This window comes from Heloderma suspectum, chromosome 2 (assembly GCF_057233095.1).
Source record: "Heloderma suspectum isolate Gila_16-S chromosome 2, 16-S_ref, whole genome shotgun sequence".
NCBI lineage: Eukaryota > Metazoa > Chordata > Lepidosauria > Squamata > Helodermatidae > Heloderma > Heloderma suspectum.
Window position 1 is genome coordinate 28,119,369 of NC_139459.1, and position 18,364 is coordinate 28,137,732.

Sequence of the window (18,364 nt, forward strand, 5' to 3'; positions counted from 1 at the left end):
AAGAAAGCAATGCTAATGTTATTGTGAGTGCGGAAGGAGGGGAACATCAATGGTACCAAGTAACGAACAGGGAATTAGAAATAAGTCAGTTCTCCATTTCCTCAGGAATGACATTTGACAGTTTTAAAAGACCTGGCAATAAAACACATGATTGAATGAGCACTAGAGAGTGGACTTTGCCATAAAACAACGCATTAGCAGTGTGTCAGCTAAGCCACAGCAGTGCTTGGGTGACTTATGCTGTTGGAGAGGATGAATAAACTTAGACTGAGCCCAAGGGATATTTGGGAGTGGGGGGTACTTTTACTTTTTAGACAGGTGTTGCTATACATTGCATTAAAATCTTGACATATAGTTTTACAGTACGCTTTGGGGTTCAATGTTAAAATGTCTGCGGAAAACATAGGAGCACAAATAAAAGCTATGGCTCGGATCCTAATACAAGTTAATCTAAGGAAGTCTGTAGAAGGAAAATTTCCCAGCCCCTTTCCTCCTGCTGCTGCAGCCACCTGCATCCTCCCACCCCTAAAGTCTCTGTGGGGCTAGAGGGGCCCTTTTGAACAGTGTGGGATAGAGCTCAGGGGGAGGGGTGAGAAGAGGAATTGCCCAAATTCAGACTTCCATCCTAAGAAAAGCTAACATAAGGAAGTTCCCAGAAAGGAACTTTCCCATCCCACACCCCTTCCAACATTGTGCAGAAGCCCCCCCCCCCCCAGTCTCTGGAAAGGCCTTTCAGGGTGCTACAGGAGGGAAGATGGGATGGGAAACTGTCAGTCTATGAACTTAAGGTAACTTATCCTAGAATCCAAGCCTATGAGTTTTTGGCTGAAGAACAACCAAAGTTCAAGATCCCAAACCTATGGGTTTAAATTTTTGTAACAACAACAACGCGGTGCTGGAGAAGACTCTTACGCATCCCCTGGACTGTAAGGAGGTCAAATCAGTCCATCCTAAAGGAAATCAACCCCGACTGCTCATTGGAAGGACAGAGACTGAAGCTGAAGCTCAAATATTTTGGCCACCTAATGCGAAGAGAAAAGTCACTGGAAAAGACCCTGATGCTGGGAAAGATTGAAGGCAAAAGGAGAAGGGGATGGCAGAGGATGAGATGGCTAGATAGCATCACCGAGGCAATGGATATGAACTTGAGCACACTCTGGGAGAGAGTGCAGGGCAGGAAGGCCTGGCATGCTATGGTCCATGGGGTCACGAAGAGTCGGACACGACTGAACGACTGAACAACAACAACAACAACAACAATAATTTAAATCCTGTCCTTCCTCCAAAAGCTCAGGGTTGCATAGATGAGCCCCCCTTTTATCTTCACAACAACACTGTGAGGTAGGTTAGGCTAAGAAAGAGTGGCTAGGCCAAAGTCACCCAGTGGGTTTCACTGGTGAGAAGGGATTTCAACCTAAATCTCCCAGGATCTGGGTCAAAGTCCAGCATGCTACCTAGCCAGTGAATATACTTGCCATCTGATTCTGTAGAGTTCTTGGTGTCTCTGAACAGCAGGGAATAATTGAACAATGAAGCAATTAAAAATGCAATAGCAACCCCATCACAATCTCTATTTCTCTATAGTTCTGGGAGTGTAAACTTCAATTTAATTGGTACATCAATCAAATAAGGTTTTCCTTGATTAGTTCATGAACTGCAAGTTAAAGGTACATTTGCTTGCTTGTTTTTGAAGCTCTTTTGGTGTTGATGCGTTACTGTAATAAGGAATGAAAAAGAAAATATAACTGTTCTTTTTCGTAAGTGATAGTTTTTGTTCATGTAAATGGCCAGTTCTTGTACTTCTTTCTATATTTCAGTAAGGCATATTGTATGGACTGTTCCAATTCTGTATTGAAATATTTAAAGGCGTGCTCTGCTCAAAGTTAATATTTGGGCAGACCCATCCTATGGTTCACTTATGGTGGAGCGGGAACTTGTATTTCTTCCCTCCCATTGAGTTCAATGGAAAGGGATGAACTGTGCCACCCCACAGGTGGCATAATGTTGGGTCAGTTCTGTGGGCATGTTGGGGGAATGAGGGAGGTTTGGACCGGGTAGATCCAAGGCCACCCCTGATACACCTGGCTAACTCCTGCACAACCAGGAGAACACCACTGTCCGAACATCTACGCTGCTTAGCAGAGGATGTTGGGTGGTGTTGGTGTGTCACTTCGCCAGCAAACCTTCACCTCCACTAGCAGAGCAGCATTTCCTCTGCTTCGTAAGGCCCTTCAACTGGCTTTCTGGTAAGCACAGGACTGCTCCGTAATACCTCTTGATTGCAAAAGAAGAGAGTTAAGGAAAACAGAATCCAATCAAGCAATCTAAAAAACCACAACTATAATAATCAGCAGGTAAAAGGGGGAGAAAAAACCTACAGTGTTTCGAGGAAGAACAAAATGCAGTGGCTGCCAGTCCATTTCTGGGCCCGATTCAAAGTGTTGGTGTTAACATTCAAAGCCCTTAACGGCTTGGGGCCAGGTTACCTGAAGGATCGCCTCCTCCCATATGGGCCTGCCCGGACCTGAAGATCATCATCAGCGGCCCTTCTCCGTGAGCCCCTGCCAAAGGAAGTGAGGCGGGTGGCTACTAGGAGGAGGGCTTTTTCTGCTGTGGCACCCCGGCTCTGGAATGAGCTCCCTAGTGAGGTTCGTCTGGCGCCTACATTGTATTCCTTTCGGCGCCAGGTGAAGACCTTTTTATTTTCCCAGGCATTTTAGCATTTTAGCTTTCTAAATTTTTATCTTTGCTGTTTTAAATCTGTATTTTAAACTCTTGCACTGCTGCTAGGTTTTATTGTGGTTGTATTGTTATATTGTGGTTTTAATGTTCTATATATTTTAAATTGTTTTATTGTGTGTTGTTTGGATTTAATTTTTGTGAACCGCCCAGAGAGCTTTGGCTATTGGGCGGTATAGAAATGAAATAAATAAATAAATAAAAGCCTTCCTAGCCCAGTCTCGGTTTCCTGCCGCCTGTCAAAACAGGTAATGGTGGAAAACTAGTGGCAAGGGGGCTAGATGGATCTTCTGAGGCAGGGAGGTTGACTTCTAGGATACCATAGGTGAGATCAAATCATGGTGGAACATTCAAAAGGACCTCTTCTGTTGATCTCACTGGATGGGCAAGATTGTATGGAAGGAGATGGTCCTTTAGGTATCCTGGTCCTAAGGCATTTGTTTTATTCTGGCTAGGGATGGTGGGAATTGTAGTCCAACACATAACTGGTGGGTGCCAGGCTGGGCAAAGGCTGCTGTATAGGACTGTAACAGCCCTATAATAATAATTCCTAGGCACATAACTGACTTGTTGCCAACTCCTTATGTAAGGAGCATTATGTAAAATGCATTATGTATTTTGTTGACAGCATTATGTAAAATGCTGTCAACACGCATCCATGATTGTAGGACAGTGTAATATGCCCTATCCATTTTGCCTAACCGATGCAGGAAATGGTTAGAGCAGCCTTCCCCAACTTGGTTCCCTCCAAATGTGTTGGACTACAACTCCCAGCCTGCTTCCGCCAGCCCAGTTTCACGTGCCTAAATCTGGATCCGCCCCGCTTGAGAAAGCAGCAAGCTTGTTTCATGCCAGAGTCAGCCCTCTGCAAATGTCCCCCCACCCCCGCAACAACAGCTTTCATCTGTCCCCCGCCTGGCAAAACAGAACAGAAAGAAGGGGGAAAACAGCAACTGACTAGCTTGTGGCGAACTCGAAAATCATTCATCAGCAACCATTTATGTAACGGGAGGCTGGCTCTTGTCATCTCCAGCTAAGGACAAATGCAGATGTGTTTGGCCTTGGCCTGATCCCATCCCCATCTTTTGAAGGACAGCACAAAGTAGCGCTTGATGAAGGCCAATGATTTCATAAAAACAGGATCCAAGGGCTGAAATGCTACCCTAACCCCACCCGCCCCCAGCTTCGGCACTTAGGGAAGCTCTTCTTTTCCCCAGTTGATTTCAGAGCTGTCAGTGGTCTCCCCAGCTCCGCCGCCGAATGGCTGGCCTGACCCTCTTCCAGCTCTCCACAGGCAACGTATCACTTGCTCTCCTGGCTAATGTCCGGAGTGTCAATCTCTCTGGAAAGTAGCACACTTTAGAAGGCATTTCCATTTGAAATGCCAGCCTCCTCTGAATATGAATGAATTTAGAATGTACCTCATTGAACGTGACAGCACTTTATGTTCCAGAGTCTACATCTCTCTCCGTGTTTGTGTGTGTGTATGAGAGAGAGAGAGAGAGAGAATGTCACACGCTCACACCATTGTGACTTGCCAAATGAAAACCAGAGCAAATGCATATATCATGGTGGTCTTAAGAGTGCAGGAGGCGTGTGTCGCTCAGCTTGGGTCTCTGGCTTCTGCTAACACAGGGGTTCTGAAGCTTCTTAGCTTGCACCCTACTTTCGTCTTTTGGCTCCCAGTAGGGTGGGACAAGATGAGGGCATGATTAGATGCTGTGTTAATGGGGTGGGGGAGGATTTGGGACAAGGCATTTCTGTGGACATATTATCTGTTGGACAGTGGGGGGGGGGTTAGTGCCCTTTGCCCTTCTAGATGTTGTGAACCACTCTGAATTTATTAAATGGGGTAGGATATGGGAATTGGGCTGTAGTATGTAGTATGACAATGGGAGGAGCCATGACTCAGTGGTAGAGCATACAGTCAGTGCCAGAAATATTGGAACAAGGATAATTGTTTTGGCAGTTGGCCTCTGTACACCACCACACTGAAGTTGAAAGGAAACACACCCAGATGGGAGCGAAGTCAGGACTTTCAGCTGTAATTCAAGGGGTTTGACAAAAGTGGGGCACTAACTATTCAGGAAGGACAGCCAGTGGCATACACCCCCCCCCCAATCATTGGTGGCTCATAAGTAGTGGAACGATTGGCTGACAAGCAGCTGCATGGCCAGGTGTGGCCTGTTTCCTGGGTACCCCATGACCAATCAAGCAGATAAAAGGCCTGGAGGTGGTTCTGAGTGTCACATTTGCATTTGGTAGCTGTTCACTGGAACTCCCAACATGAGGTACAAAGAGGTGTCCATGCGAGTGAAGGAGGCCATCCTTAAGCTGAGGAAAGAAAATAAACCCCTCAGAGAGATAGCAAAAACAGTGGGAGTGGCCAATACAACAGTTTGGAACATCCTGAAAAAGAAGGAATTAACTGGCAAGCTCAGCAATAGCGATGTCAGGGTGGACACTGAGCCCATAGAATCCCAGAGTAGTTCTGATTCTGAGAAAGAGCAGTTGCTCCTGGGAGGGGAGCGTGCTCCTCTTTCCCAGGGCCAACAGCTGACGGAGATTCCTCCCACCAACATTCCTAGCTTAGGTAGCAGTCCAGGGAGTAACAGAGAGCAGATAGCAAACTTGGTGGACGCGCGACGCCGACGCAGAGAGCGGCGCCAGATGGAGGGCGCGGAAAGGAGGCGGAGTGCCCGGTTGGCGCGCAAACAACGGCTGCGCCCAGAGGATCCAAGGGAAAAGGGGAGAGACTCTCCCTAGTCCTTAAGTTCAGGGGCTGCCAGTAATTCCCTTTCAAACGGGGACCAACTGTTCCAACTTAGGGCATAGGTTCAGTGCTGCTCAGATCTAGTTGCAAACGGTATAGTTGTTAAGTTGTAAAAGAAGAATAAAGCTTTGAAAAGAATCCCTTCATCTGTGTCTGGTCTTGGCTACTGGATTAGACTGAGAGAGGCCTCCAAGGAGCCCTTGACAGCTTGGTCCCCATTCCTCTTTTTTTTTTTTCTCTCCTCTCTTCTCCGATTGCCTTATGGAGGGTGCCGGGGACCCAGCGGTGCAAGCTCTGGCGCAAGAGAACCAGTTGCTCCGTGATCAGATGGCTCAACTGACGGCTGCCGTGCAAAATCTACAGGCTGTGGTTCAACCCCCCCCCACCTCCGATTCCCCCAAGCCGCAAGTGCCCGGTGGCATTGCCAGAGAAGTTTTCTGGTGAGAAAGGACTTTTTCAGATTTTCAGGGCCCAATCAGAGCTGTACATGCATCTTAGACCTGAGGATTTCCAGACGGAACAGGTTCGTGTGGGTTTCATCATTAACCTACTGTCAGGCATGGCAGCTAAATGGGCTTCGGGGCTCCTGCTCGTTAATGACCCCCGGCTCGGGGACTATCGAGGTTTCATGACAGCCATGGCACATTTTTTCGGTGACCCCCTGCGCACGCAGACGGCTTCTTGGGAGATTCGCCGCCTCCGGCAGGGCAAGGACTCAGTTTCCAGCTACGCGACAACCTTTCGCTTGCTGATGCAGGATTTACAGTGGAATGATGCCGCGCTAGTGGCTCAGTTTTTGGATGGTTTGAACGATGAGATCTTGGATGAGTTGGCGCGCACGCCCAGCCCACCTACTTTGGAGGACCATCCAGACCTGCCTTCAGATAGATAGTTGGCTGGAGGGGCGCCGGCAGACCCGGCAGGGCGCCGGGGGCCAGGATTTCCCTCCTCCCATTCCCCCACGTTTCCTGCCTCCTCCCCCACCCCCCGCTCCGGCGCTGGGGGTGGAGGAGACCCCGATGCAGCTGGGAGCTACCCGAGCCTCGCTGCCGCCAGAGGAGTTTGAGCGCCGGCGTGCTGAGCGCCAATGTTTTCGATGTGGAAAGCTGGGGCATTTCGCCAAGACCTGCCGAGTGAAATCCACAGCTCCGCTGCCTCCTCCTCCTCTCCTTCCCCCTCCTCCTCCTCCTCCTCGTCCCCAGGCCTGACTAGACTGCCCCCCAAGCTTGCTGGGGGCCTCCAGTGTGGGGGTCAGTTCCCCACCGGGTGGTGGGGAACCCTCCCATCTGCTGTTGCATGTTCACCTCCACTCCTCCCAGTGGGGGGGGGGGGTGGAGGCCCTAGCTTTAGTGGACTCGGGGGCGACGACCAGTTTCATGGATGACACCTTCGCCCTTTTCCACAAGATTCCTACCCTGCCCCTTCCTGCCCCCTTGGCAGTGGAGACCATTGATGGGCGTCCTCTCTCTTCGGGCGTGGTGACCCATATTACAGTTCCGCTCACCCTACGCATCCAGTCCCACGTTGAGCAGATTCAGTTTCACTTAGCCAAGGTTCCCTTATACCCAATTGTGCTGGGTGTTTCCTGGCTCTCTAAGCACAACCCTCAGATTTCTTGGGGGCTTCAGCAAGTGGAGTTTGCATCTCCCTACTGCCAGGAGCATTGCCTCCTGGAGGAGGCGCCAGTCCCAGCCCAGGCATTAACCCTTTCCTCCCCCTCCTTGTCTGCTTCTGGCAGTCCTTCAGCTACCGTCATCCTCCCAGAGGAGTATGCAGCTTTTCGGGATGTGTTTGACAAGAAGGAGGCTGACCGGCTTCCCCCCCACCGCCCTTTTGTCTGTGCCATTAACCTCATTCCGGGGGCGACCATCCCCGCTGGCCAGCTGTATCCGATGTCGGAGCCGGAACTTCGAGCTCTGCGGGAGTTTTTGGACACAAATCTCAAACGCGGTTTCATTCGCCCCTCCTCCTCCCCTGCCTGCGCTCCTACCTTCTTTGTGGCCAAGAGATCTGGAGAGCTCCGCCTGGTGCACGATTTCAGAAATCTAAATTCCGTTTCCATCCCTGACAAGTACCCCCTCCCCCTCATACCTGAGATGCTGGAGCGCCTGGGGCAAGCCAAGATTTTCACAAAGTTGGACCTGCGTAACACATACAATCTCATTCGCATCCGGGAGGGGGATGAGTGGAAGACCTGTTTTGGGACCTGGTACGGAGCGTACGAATACCTAGTAATGCCTTTTGGGCTCGCCTGCGGCCCCCCCCCCACTTTTTCGCATTTTATGAATGCCATCTTCAGGGACTATTTGGACACTTTCCTCATTGTTTATCTCGATGATTTACTTATATTTTCTGAGGACTCCGATGCCCTTCAGCACCATGTCTCTGCCGTACTCCAGCGCCTCCGCGAGAACCATCTTTATGCCAAGCTGGAGAAATATGCATTTGACCTAACCTCTTTGGACTTTCTTGGCTACATTATTTCGCCTGACGGTATCAGGATGGATCCTGCAAAGGTCCAGGCTGTCCTCTCCTGGCAGGCTCCATCCACCAAGAAGGACTTGCAACGTTTTCTGGGTTTTGCTAATTTTTACAGAAAGGTCCTGCCCAGTTTTGCTCAGCTCACTTCTCCTCTCACGGACCTCCTTAAGGGCAAGAAATCTCCTTTTCATTGGACGGCATCTGCCCAACAGGCTTTCGAGGAACTTAAGAAGCTTTTCAGTTCTGAGCCAATCCTGTTACATCCCGACCCGAGGAAGCCTTTTGCAGTGCAAACTGATGCCTCTGACTTTGCAGTGAGGGCGGTGCTCTTTCAGCCAGATCGGGAGGGCGGCGGGCTGCAACCCTGCGCCTACCACTCCACGAAGCTGAACATGTCTGAGAGGAATTATACCATCTGGGAGAAGGAACTGTTGGCCATCAAGTCCACTTTGGAGACCTGGCGTCATCTCCTGGAGGGGGCGCAGCACCCAGTCGAAGTTAGAACCGACCATCGCAATCTCGAACATCTTCAGACAGCCCGTGCCTTAAACCAGCGGCAGATTAGGTGGTCGCTTTTTTTTTCTTGGTTCCACCTTAAGATTTGCCATGTGAAGGCCTCAGACAACCTACAAGCGGATGCTCTTTCTCGTAAGCCTGACTTCCAGCCAGGGAGTGAGGAAACTCCCCCCCCCTCTGATTCTTCCCCCCCAAGGCCTGGCGGCAGCTGCAGTGCCTCATTCTTGGGAGGAGCTCCTTCTCTCTGCACAGGCTCAGGATGCTTTTGTTCGCACAAAGGTGGAGGAATTGGGGCTAGCCTCTGCCCCCCCCCACTCTACCCCCTTCTCTTTGCGAGGTGGCCTGCTTTACCATTCCGGCTGGGTCTATGTGCCTTCTAGACCCCTCCGCGAGAAGGTCCTCCATCAGTGCCACGACTCCCTCATAGCTGGGCATTTTGGCATCGCCAAGGCCTTGCATGGAGTGACGAGAGATTTTTGGTGGCCTCGTGTGTGTCAGGACGTCAAGTCCTATGTCGCCTCCTGCCCAACCTACCAGCGGGCGAAGGCCCCCTCAGGAAAGCCCACAGGCTTGCTTCACCCCCTGCCTACCCCCTCAGGACCTTGGAAACTGCTCTCCCTTGACTTCATCACTGACTTGCCTCCCTTGAGCAAGCCAAGACAGCCTACAAGGCCTCTGCAGACCGGCGGCGCCAGCTGGGTCCGTCTCTGCAACCGGGGGACTGGGTTTGGTTGTCCACCCAATACCTCCCCTCTCACTCGCCCGCAAGGAAGCTCGCGCCTCGCCGCACGGGGCCTTTCCAGATTACGGCCCAGATTAACCCTGTTGCTTTTCACCTGGCTCTCCCACCCTCCATGAAGATCCATCTCGTTTTTCATCGGTCCTTGCTGTCCCCCCTGGTTTCTGGCGACCCTCATTGCTCAGTTGGCTCCCCCCCACCGCCAGTGCTGGTGGAGGGGGAGGAGGAGGTTGAGGTCGCAGAGATTCTGGACTCCCGCCTTTCTCGTGGCCGCTTGCAATATCTGGTGGACTGGAAGGGGTACGGGCCTGATGAGCAATCCTGGGAACCCACGGAAAATGTGCATGCTCCGTTGCTGCTGAGGCGCTTCCACCAGCTGTACCCCCACAAACCTGGGGCCCCAGGGGAGGAGCACGAGGGGGGGCCTCATGGGAGCAGGGATGATGTCAGGGTGGACACAGAGCCCATAGAATTCCAGAGTAGTTCTGATTCTGAGGAAGAGCAGTCGATCCTGGGAGGGGAGCGCACTCCTCTTTCCCAGGGCCAACAGCTGACGGAGATTCCTCCCACCAACATTCCTAGCTTAGATAGCAGTCCAGGGAGTAACAGAGAGTGGATAGCAAACTTGGTGGACGCGCAACGCCGACGCAGAGAGCGGCGCCAGATGGAGGGCGCGGAAAGGAGGCGGAGTGCCCGGTTGGCGCGCAAACAACGGCTGCGCCCAGAGGATCCAAGGGAAAAGGGGAGGGACTCTCCCTAGTCCTTAAGTTCAGGGGACTGTCAGTAATTCCCTTTCAAATGGGGACCAACTGTTCCAACTTAGGGCATAGGTTCGGTGCTGCTCAGATCTAGTTGCAAACGGTATAGTTTCTAAGTTGTAAAAGAAGAATAAAGCTTTGAAAAGAATCCCTTCATCTGTGTCTGGTCTTGGCTACTGGATTAGACTGAGAGAGGCCTCCAAGGAGCCCTTGACAAGCAAAAGGCCTGACAGACCATGGAAGACAACTAAAGTGGATGACCGCAGAATTCTGCTCATGGTGAAGAGGAACTCTTTCACAACATCTAGCCAGGTCAAGAACGCTCTTGAGGGGGTAAGCATGTCATTGTCAACATCTACAGTCAAGAGACGGCTTTATGAATGTAAATACAGAGGCTTCACAACATGGTGCAAACCACTGGTAATGCTCAAGAACCGAAAGGCCAGATTAGCCTTTGCCAGCAAACACCTAAAAAAGCCTGCCAAGTTCTGGAATAAGATTCTTTGGACTGATGAAACCAAGATTCACTTGTACCAGAATGATGGGAAGAGAAAAGTATGGCGAAGGAAAGGAACAGCTCATGATCCAAAGCATACCACATCATCTGTCAAACATGGTGGAGGCAGTGTTATGGCATGGGCATGTATGGCCGCCAATGGAACTGGGTCACTGTTTTTTATTGATGACCTGACTGCTGATAAAAGCAGCAGGATGAATTCTGAAGTGTATAGGCCTATACTTTCTGCTCAGATTCAGCTGAATGCTGCCAAACTGATAGGACGCCGCTTCAGATTGCAGATGGATAATGACCCAAAACATGCAGCAAAAGCTACCCAAGAGTTTCTCAAGGCAAAGAAGTGGGATGTTCTTCAATGGCCAAGTCAGTCACCTCATCTCCACCCAATAGAGCATGCTTTTCACTTCCTGAAGACAAGACTGAAGGCAGAAAGACCCACAAACAAGCAGCAGCTGAAGGCAGCTGCAGTCAAGGCCTGGCAAAGCATCTCGAGGGAGGAAACTCAGCATTTGGTCATGTCCATGGGTTCCAGACTTCAGGCAGTCATTGACTGCAAAGGATTTTCATCCAGGTATTGAAGGCGATCCTTAAGTTTGAAATGATGTTGGGTTGTTCCATTATTTATGAGCCACCAACGATGGGTGTGTGTGTGTATGCCACTGGCTGTCCTTCCTGAATGGTTAGTGCCCCACTTTTGTCAAACCCCTTGAATTACAGCTGAAAGTCCTGACTTCGCTCCCATCTGGGTGTGTTTCCTTTCAACTTCAATGTGGTAGTGTACAGAAGCCAATTGCCAAAACAGTTATCCTTGTTCTGCTATTTCTGGCCCTGACTGTATGTGGTGCATGCAGAAAGTTCACAATTCAATCCCTGTCAACCTATGTAGTGGAGCCAGAACTCACAGGATCTAAGTGCCAAGGCTTTTTGATTATCAGGGACGTTGAGGTTATCTGCCCCCTGTCCCACCCCACCCGGCTCAGGTGTCCTTGTTCCCTCAGAGTTTAGCTGCACAGTAGCTGGAGGGGTAGTGGTGGACTTCTCCTGCAACAGTATATTGTCATGAGCTATCCCTCTTGTAAGTCAAAGTATTTCGGGGTGGCCTGGTCTTAGACGGGCAATTAAGACCCATTAGCTTTACAAAAGGCCTGCTTCTTGTGGAGATGAACAGTACTAGAAGTGCCTGCATTTTTGGACACTCTTTGGAGGGGAGGGGCGTGGCTATGAGGACTGTGACGATGAACATCTGCACTTTAAAATTTACAACTGCTATCATCTCCTGTTAAATGGATCTCAGGTAGCAGGTGGTGGACCTGGAGAGTTACTGCCTGTCTGAGGAGACAATACCAGGCTTGAGAGACCAATGGTCTGGATGGATACATCTCTTATATAGCTTCCAAAATAAGTAGGAGTGCTGATGAAGTGAGCAAATAACAGGTTCAAAATGATTGGGAGGAAATGGCTTAAAAAAAACCAGAATTCTGAATTGGCTTGCAATATCTTAACACATGCACTTTCTCGCAAAGCTGCTTGAGAACTGTTGTGCTGGGATGGGCAGGCAGCAATGCAGTCCCTAAGCTCTGGTTTACCATGTGCCATGAGTCCTGATGCTACAGCCTCTGACTGGGTGCTGAAATGTGAAAGTGGAGCTGGAATGGTGCCAGTAAGTGACATCATGGGTAGGAATGTTGGCGAAATCCGCAACAGAATCAAATGAGTTTGGATTTCCATGAATCCAACCCATGGATTTCACAGCAGACCAGCTTTTCCTGAGTCACACGGATTCTATGGACTTGTAAAATAAAAAAAAAACCACCAGCTGAAAATGCGCATTTCCCTCATAGGCTAAACCGTGAAATTACGGATTTTGGAACCATTTGTGCATTTTGAGGGATTGGTATATTTTGGGAGAGTTGGGCATTTTCACAAGTGTGAATTTGTACAAATGTGAATTTGGCCAAATTTTGGAAATTGGAAAAAATCCGATTCTGTCAATGAGCAGATGATGGAACGAAAGGCACCTGATGAACTGCGAAATGCAGACAGAATGGATTTTACAAAATCTGTGCATCCCTAATCATGGATTTCCATAAGCAATTCCCATAAACTGGAATTATAGGGGTGGACTTGGTGATTCAGGATTAGAATTGGGGATACTAAGTCTAGATGATGAAGCAATCAGGAATGAGGCATAATTTCTCATTGAGACAGAGGAAGGGCAACTAAACCCACCTATGGCCTTGGCTGATGAATGCTTACTACACAAGAGCAAGATCAGAACAGCAGCTCAAAATGCATCTTTTTATTTTATGAATGGAATAAGAGTTTAGCAGCCTTCCCCAACTTGGGCCCTTCAGGTGTTTTGAACTGTAGCTCCCATCAGCCCTAGCCAGCATGACGTTGTAGTCGAAAACATCTGGAAGGCACCAGGTTGGGGAAGGCTTGTAAAAGGACCAAGAATTGGAGGAGTGGAAATGTGTATTTAGAACCTATGGTTTGCTAACTTTATCAGCCCTGTGGCTTATTTTAGAAGTGATGTAAGAGACAATCTACACAGCAAACATACACTTGACTACTGATTAGCTGTTCTGAGTCTTAATGACCACAACAGAATGAAGATAGTGGTGGAAGCAGACAGACCAGAAACTTGTTATTCTGCTTAGATTTGAGATTCAAAAAAGGAAGAGAGGAAAAATAGTCCATTAGGTTGTACAAGAATGAAGACTATAGTCCATGTAACAGTAGAAATTAGCTTTATTTCATAAAAAGTTTATAAAATGCATATTGTACAAAAATAAAGTCTGTAGAGAACTTTGGTTGGTTAACACAAATGTTTGAGACGTAAATTGTAGGTGAAGTGAAAATCCCTAAAGAAAGATGCTCTCCTGGTATTATTATTATTATTATTATTATTATTATTATTATTATTATTATTATTTGCTGGGGCAGGGAGAATCACAAACTTTACCTTTTTTGTATATTAGCATTAGGCTGCCTTGAGAGGTTGAGCCAATCTGAAAAAAAAATGCTGAGGGCAAACCATCAACCACTAATGAAGGCTCACAGCAAATGTTGCATTGATGCCTGTTAAGGTGCTAAAAGCTAATCTAAGCAAACAGTATTACTCAGAGATCATGCTTATGTAGTCATGGCTATACTAAGTGATAAATGTACACTAGAGTTCAGTGCAACATAAGAGTAGGAACCAATGTGCATGCACTGGGTTGCCAAAAGGACTGCTATTAATGTCAGACACAAAATTTCAAATTGCTTCCTAGTGATCTGGCCTATCAACTGAGCGGAACAAGTTATGTCAGCACAACACATCTCGCATGTTCACATAACTGATCAGAAAACACATCCCACTGAATCTCGGTTTTCTACTGGTTCATCTCAGCAGGCAACACAGTCTTGACTTGCCCCAAACAAGCAAGACTGAGGATGAGTGGAGGGCAACTTGTGGCCCTCCAGATGTTTTGGCCTACAACTCCCAGCATCCCTCATTATTGTCTATGCTGGCTATGAGTTGTACGCCAAAACATGCGGAGGAGGACCACAAACGGCTCAGCCCTAGCGCAGACCCACAGTTTTTCATCCAATCCACTGCTAATATTTGTGCAGGGAAGGGGGTGCAATCTCTGAATCCAGTTTGTGCAAAACTGTGTGTCTTGTTTAAAAGGCAAAAGCTTTTGTGTCATCTGGACAAGAGTCTTACACACTGTCCACCTTTGCAGCCATTAGGCTGCCGCTCTTCCTTCATCATCAGAGTTTCCTTTGGGCACAAGCCAGCCAAATTATGGCCTCTTGATTGCAATGGGGATGTCAAGCAAAGGTTTAAATCCCACCTACTGAAATCAATTGGACTTTGACAGGAAACATCAAAGGTTTCCTGTCATCAAACAAAAGCAAAATTGGTAGGAAATGAAATGTGTCAAGAGCACTGGCCAGGGTGCATTCTTAGGCTGCAATCCTGTACCTAATTACCTGGACATAAGCCCCACTGAACTCAGTGGGACTTGCTTCTGAGTAAACATGCATAAGACTGTGCTGTTAGTGTCTTTTTCAGTATATGTAGAGCTCTTGCTACACAAACATGTGTCTAACATTTACTTTTAATACAACCCTCTTATACCAAAGAATGCTGTTTGGATTCAACAAAGTGTATACATGCTTTAATTATTTCATAAAATGTTTCATTTGCCATTAATTTATATCTGATCTGGACTAGGGTTGCACACCCATGCATGCTTACTTGGGAGTAAACCCCATTAAACTCAGTGGGACTTCCTATGCGTGTTCACTTGGAAATAATGGACTGCACAAAACTCTGGAGCGATATGGGAAGAAATAGTTTAAAAGACAAGGGGGAGAGTAAAACGCTAGTCCTGCCTTCCCCAATCTGGTCCCCTCTAGATGTTCTGGACTACAACTCCTATAAGCCATGACCATTGGCTGTGCTGGCTTGAGGCTGATGGGAGTTGTAGTCTAAAACATCTAGAGGGCACCAGGTTGAGGGAGACTGTGCTAGGCACATGAAAGGTAGAAACCCCTCAGGACAGGTTTACATGTTTTGTTTTTATTCCCTTTCCCATGTTGTGTTCTACTCAGTCAGCATCCTAAATAAATTGAGCAACTGGCTTAAATCCCACCCATTGCTTTCTAGCATCTTTTCCCCCTGACCCATATATTCTCGGTATGCTTACGTTCCAAAGACAGATGTCAGTGACATGGTTTATGCATGATAGAGCATGTGGAATCCCCACAGGTTATTATTTTTTAAATGTCTGGCATCATGTTTAAACCACCTCTAACCCACCTCCCAGGAAATCAGCTGAATTTACATCTCTGATTTCAATGAAAAAGGACAATGCAATTCTATGTGGGTTTACTTGGAAGAATGTCCCCCTAAATTCAATTAAAGTTGCTCTCAAATTAAATGTGCATAGGATTACAGCATTAGGTATGGTAAATTTCCTCTGGATTACAGTTATTTATATTTATAGGAGAATAGCAGTATGAAAAAATGAGAGTCCCAAAGGGATAGAAATTGCACTTAAAATCATCATCATTATTGTTGTTTTTGTGGTGGTGGTGGTCCCCCAACCCTGCCCATTTTAACTGTAGGTCCAATTCTGTAGTAGTACTTCAACGTTAATAGTAACATGCATGAGTGGACATGAGCAGAATGTAGCATCATGAGTGCTACTGTACTATGCTGTTAAAAAGAAGGGCATGTTTGTGTGTATCTTTCATTACAGGATAAATTGGTGTTGAATGTATTTTTCAAACTTAGTTCTAAATTGGAAATTCACCTCTCTGCTATAGTTCTTGGCAGGATGGATAAATCCCGGCTTTCCTTTGCTCTAGCCCCTAATCTCATTAAATACCAGAGAATCTGGTCAATATCCTGTATGAATTGTTTTCTCCAGGGTGATGCAATTGCCAATAGTTGCTCTAGCCGCAGCAAAGAAACACACTACCTATGAATTTCTGCAGAGACACAGAGCGAGTTGATGTACATTGTGGGGCCATAATTCACTCTGGCTTTTGGGAGGGTAGGAGGAGAAAGCATCCTAAACACTGCAAGACTTGTGGGATTTCCTCTCTCCAGTAGTGTCCACATGGCAGTTTTAACTTGGGAGAAAAAGCACCAATGTACATGCAATTTATACATGTGCTCCAAAGCCAACCCACATTGGTAGAGTGAAAGTGTTGGTGCTTTCGCCTGCACACCAGCATTGTGATGGGCGAGGAGCAGTATTTAATTGCCAGCATGGATCCATCAGGCAAGAAGCGTGTGAGAAAAGGAGCTTGCTTTGTGTCACATCCTGTTTAGTGCAAAAGCCTTGAGAAGCTGCTATGTGGACATGCTGTAACATACAGCATTTAAGGTGGGGGGAGAGGAAAGCTTCATTAAGGAATAAAAAGGTAAAGGTGTCCCCAAACAGTTGTGTCCGACTCTAGGGTGTGGTGCTCATCTCCATTTCTAAACCAAAGAGCCAGCGCTGTCTGAAGACGCTTCCGTGGTCATGTGGCCGGCATGACTGAACACCGAGGTGCACGGAACACTGTTACCTTTCCCGCTGAAGCGGTGCCTATTTATCTACTTGCAATTTCTTGCTTTCGAACTGCTAGGTTGGCAGGAGCTGGGACTGAAGACGGGAGCTCACTCCGTCACGCGGCACTCAGGTCTCGAACTGCTGTCCTGCCAACCTTCCGGTCTGCAGTTCAGCGTCTTAACCTCTAAGCCACCGCGGCCCTAATTAAGGAATACATGGACGTAAATTGTTGATGTTCATGAGGACTGCCCATAGCTCAGGGGCAGCAAACAGGCTTTGCATACAGGAGGTCACTGGTTCAATCCCTGACATCTCCAGTTAAAGGGTATTAGGGAAGAGGAGCGGGAAATACCTCTTGGAGAGCCGCTTCAAACCAGAAGAGACAACACTGGAGAAGGTGGACCAATCGCCTGACTCGGTGAGAGGCAGCTTCATATGAGTTCTAAAGTTTGTACTAAAAAGACAAAGTTAAAAAGAGCCCAGGAAAACAAAACAAAAACAAATAGCAGCAATACACCAATGCCTATAAAACTGGCTGTCATAAAAGTTATTTAATAGGCAATCAAAATGAGAAATGGAAAAAAGAGAGCCCCATCAGAAAAAAAATAATAAATTACTCGGTGTCTTCAAATAACATTTTTTTTTTTTAGCAGCTAACACCAACTCCTAAGGCCTGAGCTTTTTGCAGGACTGCAGAGAGATGTCCAATTTCTCAGCACAAGTGTAAAATATTTGAAGTGCTCCGGGACATTTCCAGGCATATGATGCTAATATAAATACTTTTTAAAAAAAGAGCTTATCAACTCTCAGTGAATCTGTTTCATTTACACTATAATCAAGCATAGGGGGAATTTTTTATATTTCATCTGAAGTGGAAAATTGTTCAAAATGAATTGTTGGGGGCCATCGAAATTGAGCACTTTCAAGTCCATTTCAGTGGAACATGGTTAAGCACATTAACTCTCCTGTTGAAGTCATTGGCAATTAAACTATGGCTGGATTGTATCCTTTGGTTTCTACCACTCCTTATTCTAGGTAATATTAAATAGCATTTTAATAATATAATTTGGGGGTGTTAATTAAAAAAAGGTGGGGGCTTTGATCCAGCTCTAGTCAGATATAACAGTTTGTGGCATCAAAAGACCCAGAAAAGCATCATGATACAAATGTAGATGCGCATCCAGCAGCTTCATGCACATAACTCTGCATTTGTAGGAACATCTCCCTTATTGGATTGGGGCAATGGTCTAAACCCTTGTGTCCCAAGGTTTTTCAATAGCTCATTGGTTGATGGCTATCATGGACTTCAGTAAAACTTGCAACTGCTTCCCTACGTTGAATGAAATTCCTGTAGTTTGTAGTCCCCCCTCTTGGGATGGTTGGGAACTCCTGGTCATCACTGGTCATCAGGTTGGGAACTACTGCCTCTCTTTGCTTCCTAAGAGAGGCAGTAGAGGGATGCCAGCTCCTTTGGCCATCACAGCACCCATCCCTCCTTAATGGCATCACCAGAAGTTGGCAGACCCTTAGAACTTGCAACTGGTTGAATGAGTTCAGTGATTGAGTACATCACTCTGTGTGTGTGTGTGTGTGTTTGCGCGCGCGCTTGTGTGTATGCAGAAGCACTACAGAACTGGGCTCTCAGTTTTGAGGTCCTTCTGTGATTTTTGTTGAAAAGGTAAAGTAAGTGATTAAAAAAAAAAAACCATTTGCATTCCTGTTATTAATTCTTAATACTTAAAAATAACAACAACCATGGACCGTTGTTCCCAGCATCACTGTCTC